The sequence below is a fragment of the Cryptomeria japonica genome, chromosome 1, assembly GCF_030272615.1.
Source record: "Cryptomeria japonica chromosome 1, Sugi_1.0, whole genome shotgun sequence".
NCBI classification, from domain to species: Eukaryota; Viridiplantae; Streptophyta; class Pinopsida; order Cupressales; family Cupressaceae; genus Cryptomeria; species Cryptomeria japonica.
Window position 1 is genome coordinate 243525678 of NC_081405.1, and position 20125 is coordinate 243545802.

General features: G+C 36.9%; 1 pseudogene; it reads left to right on the forward strand.

The window, feature by feature from the left end:
* The first annotated feature begins 3814 nt into the window (after positions 1–3814).
* On the forward strand, positions 3815–19705 carry LOC131857216 (chitinase 2-like; annotated as a pseudogene).
* Positions 19706–20125: the final 420 nt, after the last annotated feature.

Below are 20125 nucleotides of genomic sequence, written 5' to 3' on the forward strand. Positions count from 1 at the left end.
GATTAATATATGTATTCTAATTTTAAACCAAAGCATTGGAGTTGAATATCTAGCAATTTGGCCTGAGAAGGTGAATACTTGTCAGTTGTATATTTCTTCTTAGGATGAACAATTGTCAAAGTAAATTCATTATCACAATTGGGACAATGTTTTTGGTAAGGATAAAAGGATTTTACAAGGACCCGAAACCTAAAGTTTAACAACAATCGGCCAATAGCCAAACTGGCAAGAAACAACAGCAAAACAGGGGAGCATCCCTGAACAAAAACAAAAACAAAGGAAACATAGAGAAACAAGCCAAAGCAAAAGAAAAATCTCTCAGTTAACTGAGAGCATCGAATCCTTGTTCTTTTGGATGGAAATCTTGTTGATTTCCTCAAGCTCCTCCATGATGAATCTGGAGGTACCCTTGTTGATGCTTCTTCTCCTGGTTCTAGAACTGGGTCCAGTGGTTTTGTTGTCTCTAGCAACCATATCATCTCCTCCAAGATCTTTCATTGGATCACTGTGATAGGATCTATAATCAACAACCATGGCATTAATCTTTTCAAGCCCCTCAATGCTATTGTTCATGGCTTCATTAGTAATGTCGACCAGGTTCTTGAGATTTTTATTAATCTTAGCCATGGATTGTTCCACCTTACCAATCCTTTGTTCGTGATTGCAATTCATCACCTCAAAATTCTGGGAGAGTTTTTGAGTCATAATCATAAGCTTCTCTGGTTTGTTGGGTTCAGGGGAAGCAATAAAAATGTCAATTATTTCTTTAACCCCCATTTTGAAGGTGTCAATTTTGCGCTCGACCCACCTCCAACAGCTCTCCTGGCTTCTGGTAGCTTCCATGACCAAATTCATCAAACTACCAGCCTTCTGATTTCCACAACTCTCTTCAATGGCTATGGTCCCCTGTTTTTCTTTCTAGACATTGATAGGGATGTCTAGTTTAATACCTTGGTCCGTAATCTTCGGGTTGTGATCCTTATTCATCATCTTTTTCTTTTTGGTGAGGGGTTCATCCTTGGAGATCAACTTGCTATTGGTTTTGTATTTGCTAGCTGCCCCTCTAGGGGGATTCTTGTTGCCAAGCATCCCAGGAGTGACCATCATTTCCTTTTCATCCACCGGTTTGTACTCAGGATCATCAACAGGAACCCCACTATCATCTAGGTCCATCTTCGAGTCAGAGACATCTTGGACCTCCATCTGCAAGCCAATCTCAGCAAGCGAGGGCATAATTTCAAGGGATTTAGCATGTTCCATGATAAGGACAATAGGTCCCTCATGGAGAATAGGGTTGTTAGGGTTCTCCAGGTGCTTTTCCAGGCTATTCTCAAGGGAGGAGGCTAGATAGTAGAGAACATAGATAATTTTATCGTGACGAAAATGATTTAAGATAGTGAAATGGTAGGAGAAGATGCTTGCATACCTACCATCGAGGGTGATATACCTCATTATAAACTCAGCCATGTCAGCCCAAGGGGCCATGAGGTCTTTTCTATTATAGCCGCCATCGGCCATCTTTGTGACTCTGGAGCACTCCTTGCCTTTGTTAAAGAAACTCGACAAGTCCTCCTCCCCAGTTTTTCTATCCCTATAGAACCTTCATCCAATCATAGCCAGACCAGTGACCATCGCCACCAAAGTTTCATCAATCTGATAATCAGGAACATAAGCCCTGAGACTCCCTTTTTCCATCCATTAACAAAGGCCTTTGTAATCAGAGGAGAGGGGCCATGAAGCCAGTCTAGGTAGGGAATGAGACCACCATCGATGACGTCCTACTAGACATATTTATTCTTTTTCCATTTCTTGCAAGTAGAGGGCTCTTGGTTATTCTTATCCCCTCCCATTATGCTCTTGGTCACCAAAAAAAAGGAGGAGGGCTCACTATTGCCAACCAATCACAGAAAATGGGCCACACCCAAAGGATATCCAAATAGTAGCAAGGAAACCACACAATGAGATAGGAAATCCAGTCGCCAAGGAGGTTTCTATATTTTTTATTAGGGAAAACCAAAAATATTTGTTTCCCTATCAAATCAGTCATGTCATGATGAGGGATCATTAATTAACACAGTAATCATTGCATGCCAGATCACACACATTTTTAGGGAAAGCATCCTTGCTACTCCACTAGTTGGTTGCCACGTATCCCACCGCTAGATTGGCCAGTAGATCCACCGCCTTATTGCCTCCCTGATATATGTGCATGATTTTGAAATCTGTCAGTTCATTAATTATATTTTGGTAGTCCTTGATCAGGTTCACAATCATCCAGCTAGGATATGTGCAACCACTCAGGCAGTTGACAGTGTTTAGTGAATCGGACTCCAGCCAGACTTTAGTAAACCCCTCTCTTTTAGCCATGTGTAGCCCAATGTGGGAAGCACTGGCTTTCGCATAGTGGTTAGTGTTGACTTGACATCTATATATATTTTGAATAGGTGTCTAACAAAAATTATGAAAAACATGATATATATTATGCTTGGTCTAGATGAAATCCTCTAATTGTACACATTAGAATATTTGTACATATTTCTTACAAGATCATATAGATGAACAAGCAAGGTAAAAATTTGATGATAAAAGAGAAAAAAATCATTCGCTATAGTAAGTAGACAAAATATTATCATTTGTGAAATCTAGTGAGTGAAAATATAACTATTAGTAGAGATGTTATATTTGTTGACAATAAAGCTTGGAAATGAAATGTTAATTTGAATAAGAAAAAGAAAACAAATATTAATTTGGAGCTAAATTTTCCATCTTCTTTTCATGGCTCAAGCAGTGGCTAAAATTGTATTGCATGACCTTTACAAAGCTCACTACCTTCTTCATCTAGGCTGAATACTAGTCCACCAAGAAAGATAATGTGTTTAATAATATTGATGAAGGTACCACTACTCTTGATGAAATTGCACAATTGTCTTTATTTTCTCATATTCAAGTTGAACCATGGGAATTTGAAGCTACAATGAAATAGGAAGTGTGGATTAAAGCCATGAATGAGTTAATCGATTCAATTGAAAAGAATATAATGTGGAAACTAGTTGATCTTAAACCTTAAATTATGTTGTAAGTTTGAAATCAATCTTTAAAACTAAATATAAAGATAATGAATCTATTTAAAGATATAGAGAAATATTAGTTGCAAATGGATCCTCTTCACAACTAGGTATTGATTAGATTGAAACATATTATCATTTTGCTATATTTGACATCACAGAAGAGATTTAATATTATCATCCCAACATAGTTTGAAAATTTATCAATTTGATGCTAAATTAGTTATTTCAAATGGTTTATTGAATGAAGAAGTGTATGTAGAACAACCACTTGGTTATCAAGTTTTAGGACAAGAGGAAAAAATTTATAGTTTAAAAAGGCCATTTTACAGGCTAAAACAAGCACATGGACCATAATATAGTAGGATAGATAGTTAATTAAAGAAAATTTGAATTTGAATTTTATAGGAAATAGTCAAAAGTTTTTGGATGAGTTTTAACATGCCATGAAGATTACATTTGAAATGATATATTTGGTATTAATGTATTATTTCCTTGGAATAAAAGGAAATGGAATTACGATATTTCTATTTCATAACAAAAATATGTTAATGAGATTAGATATCATGTATGCTATTTGTAGACACCTAAAATTGTCCAGTCTAATTAAATAAATATTTTATTTATTTAATTATCTAAGCCTAATTGTCCAGTCTAATGTATCTTTTTGGGATATCCTCGCTATCTTGAACCAAAAATATTTGTTACGAGAAGCGTTGGGTGAAACAGAGAAGATTTAGGCTAGACCTATGACTAAGTCAGTGTCTGAAAAAGATAAAGGGATCGAATCTGGGATTCCACCATATCTGATTGCAGCTCTTACTAACCAAGGGGAGGCATCTACAAATGAAAAGGTAGATAAACTGAATCCAACCTATTTCTTTTTAACTCTCACTGTTGGGGATAAATTGCTTCATAATTCTATGATTGATTTTGGGGCTAGTACTACGGTGATGCCAAAATAAATAGCAAAAGTCCTAAAACTAGAATATGAACCTTTTAATAGAGGTGTCATGCATCTTGATGGAAATAAATTCCAAGCCATAGGCATAATTAGGAAGCTTTCACTGATCTTGTATGCTTGTCTGAGTATTGTAGTTCCTCAAGAAGTTGTAATAATTGATATTCCTCCTATCTTTGGCCTTTGCCTATGAAAGGAATTCATAGCCAAGATAGGTGGATACCTCTCCTTATATTGGTCACACCTTATTTTGAGAAAAAAACATGGAGCCGAGTTAAAAATTGTGTTTGAACCATTGCATTTTGAACATGTAGCTGATGAAGCCTTCATGAATTTTGAGGCAACCCACACTTCCATTACTAAAGATGAAATGCTTTATGTGAAATTGTTGGAGGATGAGGAAGTAACTGATGATCAGACACATAAGCATGAAGTTTTCTTGAATGAATTTATTGATTTTGATCCCTTTGGTAACTATTATGCTATCGATATTGGAACATATAATTTTTGATAAGGATCGAGTAATCTAACTCAAGTCCAACAAGCTCCCTAAAGGTTTGATTACATTAGAGAACTTATTTGATTGTGATGATTCCTAGAATGATAAAATGAAATTCACAATAGACAATTGAGATTATATCAAGCTGAAGGTTGCTAAAGGGAAGAAACTATAGATTGGAAGGAATGTTCCCCAACATGATAAAGATAGACTGATGCATTTCTATGATAAGTATAAGGGAGTCATCACATGGTCATATGATGATCATAAACGATACAACCCTTCTTTCGTCCAACATACAATTGAGCTAGCAGAGGGAGCTAAGCCAACCAGATAAAAATAGAGGTCGATTAACCCTCAAATTGAAGCCCTTGTGACACAAGAGCTGACCAAGATGATAAATTCATGGATAGTCTACCTAATTAAACATGGAACCTGGGTTTCCAATTTTGTGTGGATTTTTTGGACTTGTAGAAAGTTTATTTGAAGGATCATTACCCTTTTCCATGCATGGAATTGATTTTACAAAGGGTGGTGAGTTCAATAATGCTCTCTCTCTTGGATGGTTTCTCAGGATACGACCAAATATTGATAAAGGAGGAAGACCAACACAAGATGATGTTCACTACCAAATGGGGAATGTTTGCCTGTGCCATGATTCCTTTTGGTCTATCTAATGTAGGTTCCACCTTCTAGTGCGCAATGGACATGGCATTCAAGGAGCTGATAATTAAGATAATCTTGATTTATCTCGATGATTTAACATGTTTTCAAAATTCAAAGGTGAGCATTTTGATCACTTGAAGTTAGTCTTCCAAAAATGCTAGGAGTTTGGGATCTCGCTAAATCCTAAGAAATGTGTGCTTGGTGTCCCTCAAGGAAGGCATTTCTATTGATCTAGTTCATGTTAAAGTAATTAAGGAGCTTCCCCTCCCTGTCAACAAAAAGGGAGTGTAGAAAATCAAATTTTTTAGTAAGTTCATTTTTTATTTTGCTGGCTTGGTAAGACCCATCACCCTAATGCTTAAAAATGACTTGCAGTTCAAATGGACTAAAGAGGCTAGAGAGGCATTCAAAAAGATCAAGGAAGCCATCTCATCTACCTCAATTTTATTTAATCTTGACCTATCTAAATATTTCATAATGTATGTTTATGCTAGTGAGTTTAGCATTGCTATCATGCTAACATAGAAGGACAACGAAGGAAAAGGAGAGAACCCAATCACTTTCCATTCAAAGACCCTAAAAGAGTAAGAAGTCAAATATAACATTGCAGAGAAGCAAGCATTCACTTTTGTCAAAGGGATGAAGAAATTTGGACACTTCATTGCGTGCAACAAGACAGTAGTGTATGTAGCTCACCTAAGTGTCTGAGAGTATATAATGGAAGGGGAGATCAAAGAAAAAAGTGTTGGCTTGATTATGAAAATTCTGAAATATGATATTTATATCTGACCAAACAAAGTAATCCAAGGAAAAGGCCTTTGTAAATACATGGCTCAAGAAATAGAGGTTCTTGAAGAGTAGCAAGAGGAAGTGGTCCTGGTTCATGAGTCTTCATCTAAGAGATGTTGGGTAACATATAGAACATAATTCATGCAAATCAGAAAGTTTCCCCTTGATCTCCCTCATAACAAGAAAAGATTATATAGGTTGGAAGAATATCTATTACCAATTGATTAAAGGGATCCTGCCCAAAAGAAACTTTGATGGAGTGCTCCTCCGGTGCATGGACAAGCAGAAAGAGGGAATAATTTTGAATGAATTTCATAATGGTTCTGTAGGAGGTCATTTCTCTGCCCAAACCATAGCTATAAAAATAACCCATGTAGGATATTACTAGCCTTCTCTATTCCATGATGCACACACCCTGGTCCATGCATGCAAGGGATGCAAGTTCTATGTTGGTAAATGCAATAATGTGGCCCTATGCCTCCAAAACCTATAGTCATGGATGAGCCCTTTTCCTAGTGGGGATTAGGTTTCAATGGTTTGATAAACCCAACATCTAGTTTTAGTCATAAGTGGATCCTACTAGCGACATATTATTTTACCAAGTGGATAGAAGTAGTCCCTTTAAATAGTGCAACTTAAATAGAAATCCTAAATTTCTTAGCAGAGCTTGTAGCAAGGTTCAATCCGCTAAAGTGCATCATCTGAAATAATGTTAAAGAATTCCTAGGTTCTCAAGTCACATAGTTCACTTTTTACCATGGTATATATCATAAAACATGTTCTAACTATTACTCGCAAGGGAATGCCTTGACATTATCAACAAACAAGAACCTAATCCAGCTCACCAAGAGGATAGGAGAAAAGCACAAAAGAGACTGGAATAGACACCTAGGGAATGCACTCTGGGATAATCGTATAACCCCTAAACAAATTCTAAAGACTCCTCCTTATTAGCTTGTATACGAGAAAGAGGCCTAGTTTCCGGTATCCTTAGAGATCCTAGTGTTGTAGCTTCTCAAATCTTTGGAAATGGGAAAAAATGAAACCTATGGAAGTTTGAATGGTAGAACTATTATTATTGCAAGAAGAAAGGGAGAAGGATTTCATCTCCCTGAATGACAAATAACAACTTGTTAAAAAATGGTTTGATAAGAGGAGTTCAAACCCCACTTTCAAATATAGGGACCTTGTGTTGAAGTATAATGACCAAGGTGCCAATCTTGGTCAACATGATAATCTTGATAGCCTTTTGGTATGCCCTTTCTGCATTTCTAAATGGAAGGAACATAACGCTTTTGATTTGGAAAATATGCAAGGTGAAGCACTCAGGGTTCCAGTTAATGGAATCCATCTGAAACCATTCAAGTAAGCTACTTCTAAAAAATAAGTATGTAAATACAAAAAAACATACATTTCACATTAAAGAGCCATGTAACATAGAAAGAAGCAACTATATTTTATTATATATTGTTTTCGTTTAAATATGCAAGAGAAAAATTGCTCTGAGGCCTTTTGTCAGAACTACATAGATAGAAAACATATAAAATGGCAAACGGGAGACATAAATCTTCTTCTTCATCATCATCTTCCTCATTATCTTCTTCCCCTACATAATTAGAGTCAGAGTTAGAGAAAATCATAATCGCTAAAAGGACTGGGGGTTCAGCAGGAGTCAGAATCTTGGGGAAGATGTAGTCTCTAAAGTCGATGTACCAAGAGATGTTGTTAGAAGGTATCAAGCAATGCAGATGCAACATAAAATCACTAGCATGCACCACCCTATCTTGATTTTGGGGCTAGTACTACGGTGATGCCAAAATAAATAGCAAAAGTCCTAAAACTAGAATATGAACCTTTTGATAGAGGTTTCATGCATCTTGATGGAAATAAATTCCAAGCCATAGGCATAATTAGGAAGCTTTCACTGATCTTGTATGCTTGTCTGAGTATTGTAGTTCCTCAAGAAGTTGTAATAATTGATATTCCTCCTATCTTTGGCCTTTGCCTATGAAAGGAATTCATAGCCAAGATAGGTGGATACCTCTCCTTATATTGGTCACACCTTATTTTGAGAAAAAAACATGGAGCCAAGTTAAAAATTGTGTTTGAACCATTGCATTTTGAACATGTAGCTGATGAAGCCTTCATGAATTTTGAGGCAACCCACACTTCCATTACTAAAGATGAAATGCATTATGTGAAATTGTTGGAGGATGAGGAAGTAACTAATGATCAGACACGTAAGCATGAAGTTTTCTTGAATGAATTTATTGATTTTGATCCCTTTGGTAACTATTATGCTATCGATATTGGAACATATAATTTTAGATAAGGATCGACTAATCTAACTCAAGTCCAACAAGCTCCCTAAAGGTTTGATTACATTAGAGAACTTATTTGATTGTGATGATTCCTAGAATGATAAAATCAAATTCACAATAGACAAGAGAGATTATATCAAGCTGAAGGTTGCTAAAGAGCAGAAACTATAGATTGGAAGGAATGTTCCCCAACATGATAAAGATAGACTGATGCATTTATATGATAAGTATAAGGGAGTCATCACATGGTCATATGATGATCTTAAACGATACAACCCTTCTTTCGTCCAACATACAATTGAGCTAGCAGAGGGAGCTAAGCCAACCAGATAAAAATAGAGGTTGGTTAACCCTCAAATTGAAGCCCTTGTGACACAAGAGCTAACCAAGATGATAAATTCATGGATAGTCTACTTGATTAAACATGGATCCTGGGTTTCCAATTTTGTTCTTGTATTGAAGACGAGTGGAGATAACCACATTTATGTGGATTTTTTGGACTTGTAGAAAGTTTATTTGAAGGATCATTACCCTTTTCCATGCATGGAATTGATTTTACAAACGGTGGTGAGTTCAATAATGCTCTCTCTCTTGGATGGTTTCTCAGCATACGACCAAATATTGATAAAGGAGGAAGACCAACACAAGATGATGTTCACTACCAAATGAGGAATGTTTGCCTATGCCATGATTCCTTTTGGTCTATCTAATGTAGGTTCCACCTTCTAGTGCGCAATGGACATGGCATTCAAGGAGCTGATAATTAAGATAATCTTGATTTATCTCGATGATTTAACATGTTTTCAAAATTCAAAGGTGAGCATTTTGATCACTTGAAGTTAGTCTTCCAAAAATGCTAGGAGTTTGGGATCTCGCTAAATCCTAAGAAATGTGTGCTTGGTGTCCCTCAAGGAAGGCATTTCTATTGATCTAGATCATGTTAAAGTAATTAAGGAGCTTCCCCTCCGTGTCAACAAAAAGGGAGTGTAGAAAATCAACTTTTTTAGTAAGTTCATTTTTTATTTTGCTGGCTTGGTAAGACCCATCACCCTAATGCTTAAAAATGACTTGCAGCTCAAATGGACTAAAGAGGCTAGAGAGGCATTCAAAAAGATCAAGGAAGCCATCTCATCTACCTCAATTTTATTTAATCTTGACCTATCTAAATATTTCATAATGTATGTTTATGCTAGTGAGTTTAGCATTGCTATCATGCTAACATAGAAGGACAACGAAGGAAAAGGAGAGAACCCAATCACTTTCCATTCAAAGACCCTAAAAGAGTAAGAAGTCAAATATAACATTGCAGAGAAGCAAGCATTCACTTTTGTCAAAGGGATGAAGAAATTTGGACACTTCATTGCGTGCAACAAGACAGTAGTGTATGTAGCTCACCTAAGTGTCTGAGAGTATATAATGGAAGGGGAGATCAAAGAAAAAAGTGTTGGCTTGATTATGAAAATTCTGAAATATGATATTGATATCTGACCAAACAAAGTAATCCAAGGAAAAGGCCTTTGTAAATACGTGGCTCAAGAAATAGAGGTTCCTGAAGAGGAGCAAGAGGAAGTGGTCTTGGTTCATGAGTTTGCATCTAAGAGATGTTGGCTAACATATAGAACATAATTCATGCAAATCAGAAAGTTTCCCCTTGATCTCCCTCATAACAAGAGAAGATTATATAGGTTGGAAGAATATCTATTACCAATTGATTAAAGGGATCCTGCCCAAAAGAAACTTTGATGGAGTGCTCCTCCGGTGCATGGACAAGCAGAAAGAGGAAATAATTTTGAATGAATTTCATAATGGTTCTGTAGGAGGTCATTTCTTTGCCCAAACCATAGCTATAAAAATCACCCATGTAGGATATTACTGGCCTTCTCTATTCCATGATGCACACACCCTAGTCCGTGCATGCAAGGGATGCAAGTTCTATGTTGGTAAATGCAATAATGCGGCCCTATGCCTCTAAAACCTATAGTCATGGATGAGCCCTTTTCCTAGTGGGGATTAGATTTCAATGGATTGATAAACCCAACATCTAGTTTTAGTCATAAGTGGATCCTACTAGCGACATATTATTTTACCAAGTCGATAGAAGTAGTCCCTTTAAATAGTGCAACTTAAATAGAAATCCTAAATTTCTTAGCAGAGCTTGTAGCAAGGTTCAATCCACTGAAGTGCATCATCTCAAATAATGTTAAAGAATTCCTAGGTTCTCGAGTCACATAGTTCACTTTTTACCATGGTATATATCATAAAACGTGTTCTAACTATTACTCGCAAGGGAATGGCTTGACATTATCAACAAACAAGAACCTAATCCAGCTCACCAAGAGGATAGGAGAAAAGCACAAAAGAGACTGGAATAGACACCTAGGGAATGTGCTCTGGGATAATCATATAACCCCTAAACAAATTCTAAAGACTCCTCCTTATTAGCTTGTATACGAGAAAGAGGCCTAGTTTCTGGTATCCTTAGAGATCCTAGTGTTGTAGCTACTCAAATATTTGGAAATGGAAAAAAATGAAACCTATGGAAGTTTGAATGGTAGAACTATTATTATTGCAAGAAGAAAGGGAGAAGGATTTCATGTCCCTGAATGATAGATAACAACTTGTTAAAAAATGGTTTGATAAGAGGAGTTCAAACCCCACTTTCAAATACAGGGACCTTGTGTTGAAGTATAATGACCAAGGTGCCAATCTTGGTCAACATGATAATCTTGATAGCCTTTTGGTATGCCCTTTCTGAATTTCTAAATGGAAGGAACATAACACTTTTGATTTGGAAAATATGCAAGGTGAAGCACTCAGGTTTCCAGTTAATGGAATCCATCTGAAACCATTCAAGTAAGCTACTTCTAAAAAAAAGTATGTAAATACTATAAATATTGAGTGTTTCACTTTCCTTCAAGCCATGCTTTTTGTCCTAGCTAGAGGTCCGAACATAAAAAATATTTCCTAAGAAAGTTGTTTGTGCCTCAATGCTCACTAGCCTTATAGGGGTATCCATAATCTCTATTCTCAATGATCAAATTGAATGCTAGAATGAGTTTGGTCATCCGCTCAAGGGATATTTATAGAGGTGAAATGATATAAGCCTAAGGCAAAATTAATAACTCATTATTCTATGCAAGTTGGTCCATAGTGTTAAGCAAATTCACAGCAGGCAAAAAGTATTGAACAAGATTATAATCTGGTTGTAGAGAAGCTCAAAAAGTGTGCAGGTGTGAGCTTAAGCCACAAGTCCATCTGTAGATATATTACTTATTATGGTAAATTTTGAGTGTCTCTTTTCTTATATGTTCTGCAGGTTGTCTTAAATGTACAACAAGTGAGAGAATGTGCATTTCTCAAGGAAGATGTTTGGATTTCTTTGATGACAATAGGGTTAAGTGTAGTGGCTTTTCAGCCCATTGAGATGGTAGCTACATGAACATATCGCAAATTAATTTTACATGAGCAACCTAGGTGGCATATGCATCAAGAAAAGAACATAAGTGTAGCTTCAACTCATTGTTGAATGTGAAAATCAAGGGTAGTAACATCTTAAGGAATATTAATAGATTGTACAAATGCATATGCAAAAGTAGTGGCTTGTGAGAGAAAGACATTATTTGCGCCTAAGTAAAAGAGCGAGGAGAAGGAAGAAATAGAAAGATGGCCACAAAAGGTAGTGTTTCAGGCGACATTGTAGGTCTCAGCACAACTGATTCTTTTGTGGATGTATTCAGAGACATATCATATGCCTCTCATGTCATGTCCCCGAAACTTGTCTACGATGGAACAAAGATGATTGAGAAGAGCATCCATAAGAATTCTTCGATAGTTACAAACATGTATGAGGAGGTTTATGACTCAGACTTGTGGGAACACCCGACGAACCTATAGGAGGGTGCCTATGTTAAAATGTTGGTCCATAAGAGAAAAGGCAATTTAGTGTCTTTGGCATGTGCAAGCTCTAGGTTTGTGGTCTCCCACAATACATTGTACCAATGGTCCCTCATTGCCTTTAATTAAATGATGCATTCATTACAAATTTCAAACCGGACTTGGCCATTATCTAGGGAGATATGCCGAGGGTAGTAATAGTTGTAGAAGTAATTAGAGATATGTTGTGCATTCGCTTGCTCACCAGTGATATAAAAATTCTCTAGAAAAGAATTAAAGGGATAGTAGTAAAGGAGGAAAGACGTTCTGAGATTATGTAATAGTGCAATAGGTAGAGACCCGACTGAGACAGAGCTTTCAAATCTCTCGATAGTAATTAGAGATTTAAAGCAAAAGGATCTGCAACACATCTTCTCTATGTTGGCATATATTTGTGGCTTTGACAATGACTTTGACATGTACCTATTTAAAATGGGGATGCTCTTAAGGCTTCATAAGAAAAGGGAGCCCTTTTGGTATGATTTTGCAAAGGACCTCACTTAAGAGATCATTGAGTAGCTGGTGAATTATATAAAGCAATATAAGTTGAAATACACCTCATTCTTTATCCATATGTTTTTGCATCAAAATGTAAAATTCTTTAGTGAGTATATGGAATTGTCTACCCATGATGATGAAAAGAATAGAAAACATGTAATCACATGGACCCCACTCCTATCTACCACTTATGATTCTTATGTTTTTTTGGATGCCTTCTTAAGTCTTGCCCTGCATGATTTGAGAAAACAAGGTCTATATTTTGACACCCACTTTTCCAAAGAGAAAATTGGCTGGATGATATCATGCCAACCTCATTGTGACTGGTTTTTAGGTAAATATTTCTCTTTTATTATAGTCCATGGTTTTATAGAAGAACCCTTCCACTAATTGAACTCCGTATAGGTGCAGGAAAAAACAAAACCTCTATCACCCAAGACTAGAATATTTTAGGACATATTACACTTGAGAAGAGGCTTCAGGAAGAAGGTGTGGTCTCCTCAAAACTATTCCAACCAAGGCTAATATTTATTGATGACAAATGGAGATATGATTCCAACGACTACCTTTCAAAGTGGAAGAAACCCATATTCCATATGCCTCGTGAGTATTGGGAGACCTAGATAAGTACAACCCAAGAAGACTCTAATCTATATGTGGATCTAGCTTTTATTCCTAAAGAGGAATGAACACCATGGCTCAAGTTTTACAAGACAACAGGGAAGGTGGACTTGGCCAAAAAGATACCTGCTATTCTGCAAAGGAGGATGATGAGAATGATTGGCCAGAAGGAAAATGATTGGGCTTTTAGACATACATATAGGAGATTCAATATCTCATGACAAGAATTTAGAACATCACTATAGATGAAGTTTTTGAACAAGAATGGTAGAAGTATCATGGTGATGATAGTTTTGATAGTGATTACAACTCTCCTTAGGTGGCACTGCTATAGTAGAGCCAATTCTTCTACAAGAAGGCCAACAATGGAGGGAGAAGTGTAAAAAGGTTGAACAAAGGATGATATATAAGGCTCCTAGAGCTTTGACTTCATATGAAGCTATACAAATGCCCCATTCATAAATATTGTAGTGTTGTAAATTGTACACCCTTGCTAGGATGGTACAGTTTCCCGCTTAGGTTAGCACCTGCCTTAGTGTGTCTTGTGTCTTGCATTTTTTATTTCCCTTTAAGCATTTAATTAATTAATTTAATTTAATACAAAGTCTGATTTCATCACTTAATACATCATAAAATTGGGCCCTTTACCCTAAGTGTGCCCCTTTTTATTTTATTCCGCCAATAAATCATTTAATAATAAACCCTAATTATGTCCTATTTTGACCTTTAAGGCCCAATTTCGCATATCAAAACACCTTGAAATCAGTTGTAAGTTTAATATTCACTCTAATATAATCATATCTAATAGCCTTGAAAATTTGGTAAAAATTTGGTCGGACCATGTGCGTTCCTGCCACAGTCCTCAACTTTTTTCCTAAAATTTCGAGAGCACAATTCTATGATATTATAATGCTTAACCCAAAACGATCGGTAGGAAATTCAATTCCTAGGTCAGCCTAAAGGTGGGATTAAGTTGAATTTAAGATCTAGGGTTTCGTACATAAGATCTCTCTTTCTTCATTTGAAGGAAACTAAGAACTAAGAAGGAGGAACCAAGATCTATCTAATCTAAGGGAGTTTTCAGCAAAGCAAGCATAAGGATCCTTCTATGTAGTGAAAGAGAAGCCCATGTGGAGTTTTCAACAACATTCAACAATATTCAACAACATTTCATCAAGCATTCATCATTAATTAGGAGCCTTGAAGACATTGAGGAGTAATGGGACATCTTGTGACAATATCTCTCCCTTGGGGATTGGTATGATTACATGTTATTTTCATGTCTTTGTATGAGCTTCTTTACATCAACTTGAATATTTACATTCATGCTTTAGATCACTTTGCATCATTTATTTAGACCATTTAATTTGTCAATTACAAGCAATTAGGGTTTACTTTTAGGGTTGTTGTAGATTGTTTACTTTCATTTTAGGATCTTGCATACACACAAGGTTATGGGAAACACATTTTTAGTACATTATCAGTTATTTGTAGAGGTGGAAATCACCAACACAGGGGTTTGACTAAGGCAAAACCCTATATAGCCACCCAAACCTTCCCTTTTCAGTTGCAGGTGCAGAAACAGGTACCCGGAGGCACTCTCAGCTCAACAAAAAGCACAGGAACCACCCAGAATCATTAGATCTACCCTAATCTTCCTATGGCAGGGGTGTGGTTCCCTGGTCCTACCTAGGAAAATGGAGTGGCAGCATGGTCCTCTTTCTTTTTAGTGATTCTTAACATAGTTACAACTTCAGGATCTTAGATTTGTAGTTTCTCAGTTGTAGCCTCCTATCTACAGAAATAGGATAGTGGTGTGGCATCCTATTCTAGGTCAGTTTTTTTCAACTTTCAGTATCAAGTACACATCTATAATCCTCCCCCTTTCATGCTTTCAGTATCTCAGTTTCAGATCTGCAAGTTTGTTCAATTCTGAGTTTATTTGTGCTTCATTCTTTATCTCCTAGTCTAGTTGATCATTAAAACCCTAGTTTTTCTCATCAATTGCAACAAGAGTAATAGAAACCCTAAGAGATAATCCTTGGCTCTCTCTTTTTCACAAAAAATAGCCAAAGTGATCTATCTCCCTAGGCTCTTTTGTATTCCCAATTTGTTGGCAAAATTGGGATTGGGTCCTAGTTACCCAATCTCACTTTTCCTGCCACCACAAATATTAAGGAAACAGACCATCAAGACATTGCAGCATTAGAGTCATTTTAGTGTTGGCTTAATAGCCCTGAGGAAGAGGTAGAACAAAACTAATGCCCAAGGAATTTCTTTGGCTCAAGTACTTGCTGCAACTCAAATTTCAACCACGTCAACAACATCTTTGGCTCAGGTACGTTTCACTCCACCTATTCTTTCTTCTCAATCTATAGTTTCACTAATGGCCTCAATCTGACAAGTTTTCATTATTGCCCCTAGCTCCCCTGCTACTGTAATCACTATGCAAGCTTTGCTGACCTCTAGATCCATAGGCCTTTCTTTTAGTTCCCCACGCAGTCTTGCACCATTCATCACACTAGCTAGTGCTTCCCCTTTCATAATGACCCCAAGTCAATCGACATCTATGTCTTTCATAGCATGAGCTTTAGGATTTGGAAGTTCCATGCCTTTGGTATCATTAAGTGTTGGCCCTCTTTTCTGTCCTCCCACTAGTGCTTTACAAGGAATCTCTCCATTTTTGCCTACCACCCTTGCTTTGCCATTGTAGACTCAGTCACAAGCCTTCGTTGTCCCAATCCCGTTTTCTCTTCTTCTTGGAGTCTCCTTCACAAAGAAATTTGTTCCATATCCATTAGAGTTTATGCAATAGGAAAGTTCCATCAAGATTGCTCGAAATCAAAGATCACAAAAATGGAGAGGAAAGGATCTTAGAAGCCTGTTGAGCCTAGTGTGTAGGCACTATACAATGAAGATCGCGAGAACCTATTATTTTCAGTGATTATGCCAAATATCATCAAACCAGTAGGACAAATGAAACTAGAGGATTATACAGTCCATGTCATTAGCATCAACTTGAAATAGGTGAGGCTGCAAGATAAAGCAGAACTCATGAAAGAGACCCAAGGGTGGTAACATTAGATTTCTTGAAGCATTCATGATGCTTGGATAAGGTCACAACTGAGTTGGATACTGTTAAGGCCATGGTTGAGCGTTTATTAAAAAGAGAGAAAGATAGAGATGCAGAAATTGCTCAAATTCAGTCCATCGCACAGTAACAAAAATTGGAGAGAGAGAAGCTCTAGAATAAATTGAACCAAGTAGAAGCTTAGTTTCATGCGAAGAAGGCTGCAAAAGATGATCTGATTAAAAGGTTCCAAGAAAAAGAACAAGAGCTTCTGCAAATGTGAGAAAGCTTCCCAGATGTAACTCAAATCTAAACCCAATTGTAGAATGCCATTAAAGACAAGGATCAGTACCACCAAGAGCTAAGTAATCCACAATTTCTCCTCATGGAAGAGAAAAAGGAAAAGGAGCAGGCATTACAATAATTATAGGATAAGAAATCCCAATTTGGTAAGGAGAAACATGTTGTAGGAGTAGCTTTGGAAAATGAATGCAATAATCATAGTTAAAAGTAGAAAGAGGCACAAGAAAAGAGTGCAATGATCATTGTAGTCTAGCAACAAGTGTCTGATGAATCTCAACAGATTAAATAGTTGACTAAAAAGTTAGAATTGAAAGATGCTAAAATCAATCTGCTCTCGGCATCTTCTGCACTTCCTCCTCTTTCTCCTGTAGGTTTTACTCCTATTATACAAAAAATTTATGTCTCTCATTGGGAGAAAGTGAAGAAGTTCTTTGCCTTTTTGCAATCGGCCATCAAACTCTTGGCATATGCCCAGTCATTGTGTGTCGATGCAAGCAATACCATTGACCAGATCATGCAATCCATCGCACCTAAGGTTGTCGACTCTTATAGGCTAGGTAATTGGCTATGTGTTCCTTTTGATCAGGAATTGACAACAGTGGGGATTGAAGATCATGGAGCAATAGCAAGGAAGGCAAATGAGCCCATAAATTGCCACAAGGCAACTATTCAGGCTATGTATAGCTTGGCAACATTAAGGTCCTCAACCACACATATGAGGGACCAATTTGAGTAGTTTATGAATAGTGGATTTCTCTCACCTTTCCTCCTGAATGACCCAATAATGAAGGTCAAGCAGGTTATGGACTAAACAGACCAGCGCTGACAGGACTAGTCATATCTCCAATATTTGAGTGACACTCTTGATGCTGGAAAGATTGAAGAATTGATTCATCCCTTAGGTCAACTCTGTATTCTCATTGAGATAACTCTAAATGAACTAAGAAGCCTTCCTTTCAAGAAAACCATTGATTTAGATCAGGATCATCAAATTCTTAAATCCCAAGCTCTTCCCTCAGAAGATGATTGGATCCCATTGCAGAAAGCCCTCAACCAAGTCTTTAGAGTGGGCACATAGATCTAGGGTAAGTGCACAAAGATGGTGGCCAAAAAGGGGGATATAAGTGGACACTTTTATTTTTCTGAAATCAGGAGAACCTGAACTTGGAGGCAAACTTTGAAAGTCATCCACTCAAGATATGAAGATATCAAAGAACAAATATTATAGTACTCTGAATCTAGTTTCCAAACTACTAAAATTTTTCAAAATTGGATAAGATAAAGGGGGTCAAATCCTTCGCGAATAAAAAACAGACCTTGATTTTTTCACAAAAACATAACATAGTGTCTGACGTGCGCATCAAAAAATTCATAGTTAGGTTTAGTATTTTGACAAATCATTTGGCAAAAAGATAGTTAAAAGTGAGCACTAGAAGATGTGTATTTTTTTGTAATTTTTTGTTGAGTATTTTTTTTAATGATTTTTCCAATCAAGCACATCCTAAAAATTAGGTACATGTTCATGCACGAAGCATAAGTTGTACTAGAAAAATCGAAAATACAATTTTTTTTTTAATTGTAAAGAATTAAGTGCACTACAATAATATATAAATTTTTTTAAATTTAGATAGGTATATCAAAAGTTATTAGAAAAATGATGCATGTATGTCTGTGAGAACTATGGAGACACTGGTAAAAGAAATTCAATAATAATATGTTATTGTTGTTCAAATTTAAAAAAAATTCTATGGTTAGAAAGCTCAGAAGACGGGTGAAAATATGGTGGCAATTTTAGAAATACCCACATGATGAAGTCGAGAAACCAAGTTGATAAAATAAAACACATCAAAAAGGAGGGAAATGGAGGGAAATAAAACTTCTAAACCGTAGATTTGTCATACAGGCATATTTCCAAGCCTAAATAGTCAAAAGTGCGTATGGGGTATCTATGGTATAAAAAGCGCATATGGGGTACTTATGGTGTAAGAAGCGCATACGCTCTATCCTAACTATAAAAAGCACGTACGTGCTATTTTTACTATAAAAAGCGCGTACGTGCTATTTTTACTATAAATAGCGCGTTACTATAAAAAGCACGTACTAATTTGCAGGTGCGGGGGTGTTCAGAGAATACATAGGAGCATTGTATAATGGCGTCCAATTTTCAGACATGCCAATAAATTCGGGCACACAGGTCGACTTCATTCTGGCCTTCGCCATCGACTACACCACATCAAGCGATCCCACAGATGGGAAGTTCAACATTTTCTGGGATAGCGAAAATCTGACCCCGAGTGCCATGCAGGCCATAAAATCCCAAAACCAGAATGTTAGGGTTGCTCTCAGCTTAGGCGGGGACACCGTTGGAAGCGCCTACGCCCAGTTCAAGCCAACCTCTATGTCGTCGTGGGTGAGCAACGCCGTTTCTTCTCTCACCGACATAATCCAAGAATACCATCTCGACGAGATTGACATCGACTACGAGCATTTCGACTATTCAGATGCCGATACATTTGCTTCCTGTATTGGGCAGCTCATCACACAATTGAAGCAGAACAACATCATCTCTTTTGCCTCCATCGCTCCCTTCGACAATGAAGAAGTGCAGACCCATTACACTGCTCTCTAGAACTAGTACAGCAGTGTGATCGATTATGTGAATTTCCAATTCTATGCTTACGATTCGAGCACAACCGTGTCACAGTTTATCGACCATTTCAACGCTTAGGAATCCCGTTACAGTGGTGGGAAAGTGTTGACTAGTTTCACTACCGGGGGCAGTGGAGGGCTTTCGCCTGCCAATGGTTTCTTTGATGCGTGCCAAACACTGAAGGACTCTGGCAAGCTCCAAGGCATTTCTGTGTGGTGTGCAGACAATTCCAAGGCCAATGGCAGCTTCCAGTACGAAACGCAAGCTCAGGCTCTTCTTCAGGGATCCTGATTTGGTCATCGCTTCCCAATGCATTTCTAATCGTAATTATTTGTTGTAATACTTTTGTAATAACGAATGGGATAATGGCATCTAGACATAGTGTGAACAGGGATTTGATATGTATATTTGTAGTGCGCCCTTAAAGCAAGGGTAATTTCTTAATCTGCATAAAGGGAGAATAGTATCTCCGTATTGTCAATTATCTTTTAATACTTGTCTGGTGCGTCCTTTTGAAATAAATAAAAGTTTAAAGGGTATTCTTTGCTTTTGGAATTTTACTTTTTGCATATATTTTATTCTTTTGAGGCTTTTATTGTAAATTAATTATAAATGTGATTAGATTTAGAAAATAAAAGTTGGGAGTGGAGAATGGATGATGGAGATAGAAAAGATTATCATTTATTTTTTTAAATTTATAATTTATTTTATTTATTACATTTTGAAAATCAATGTTATAGATCTATTAC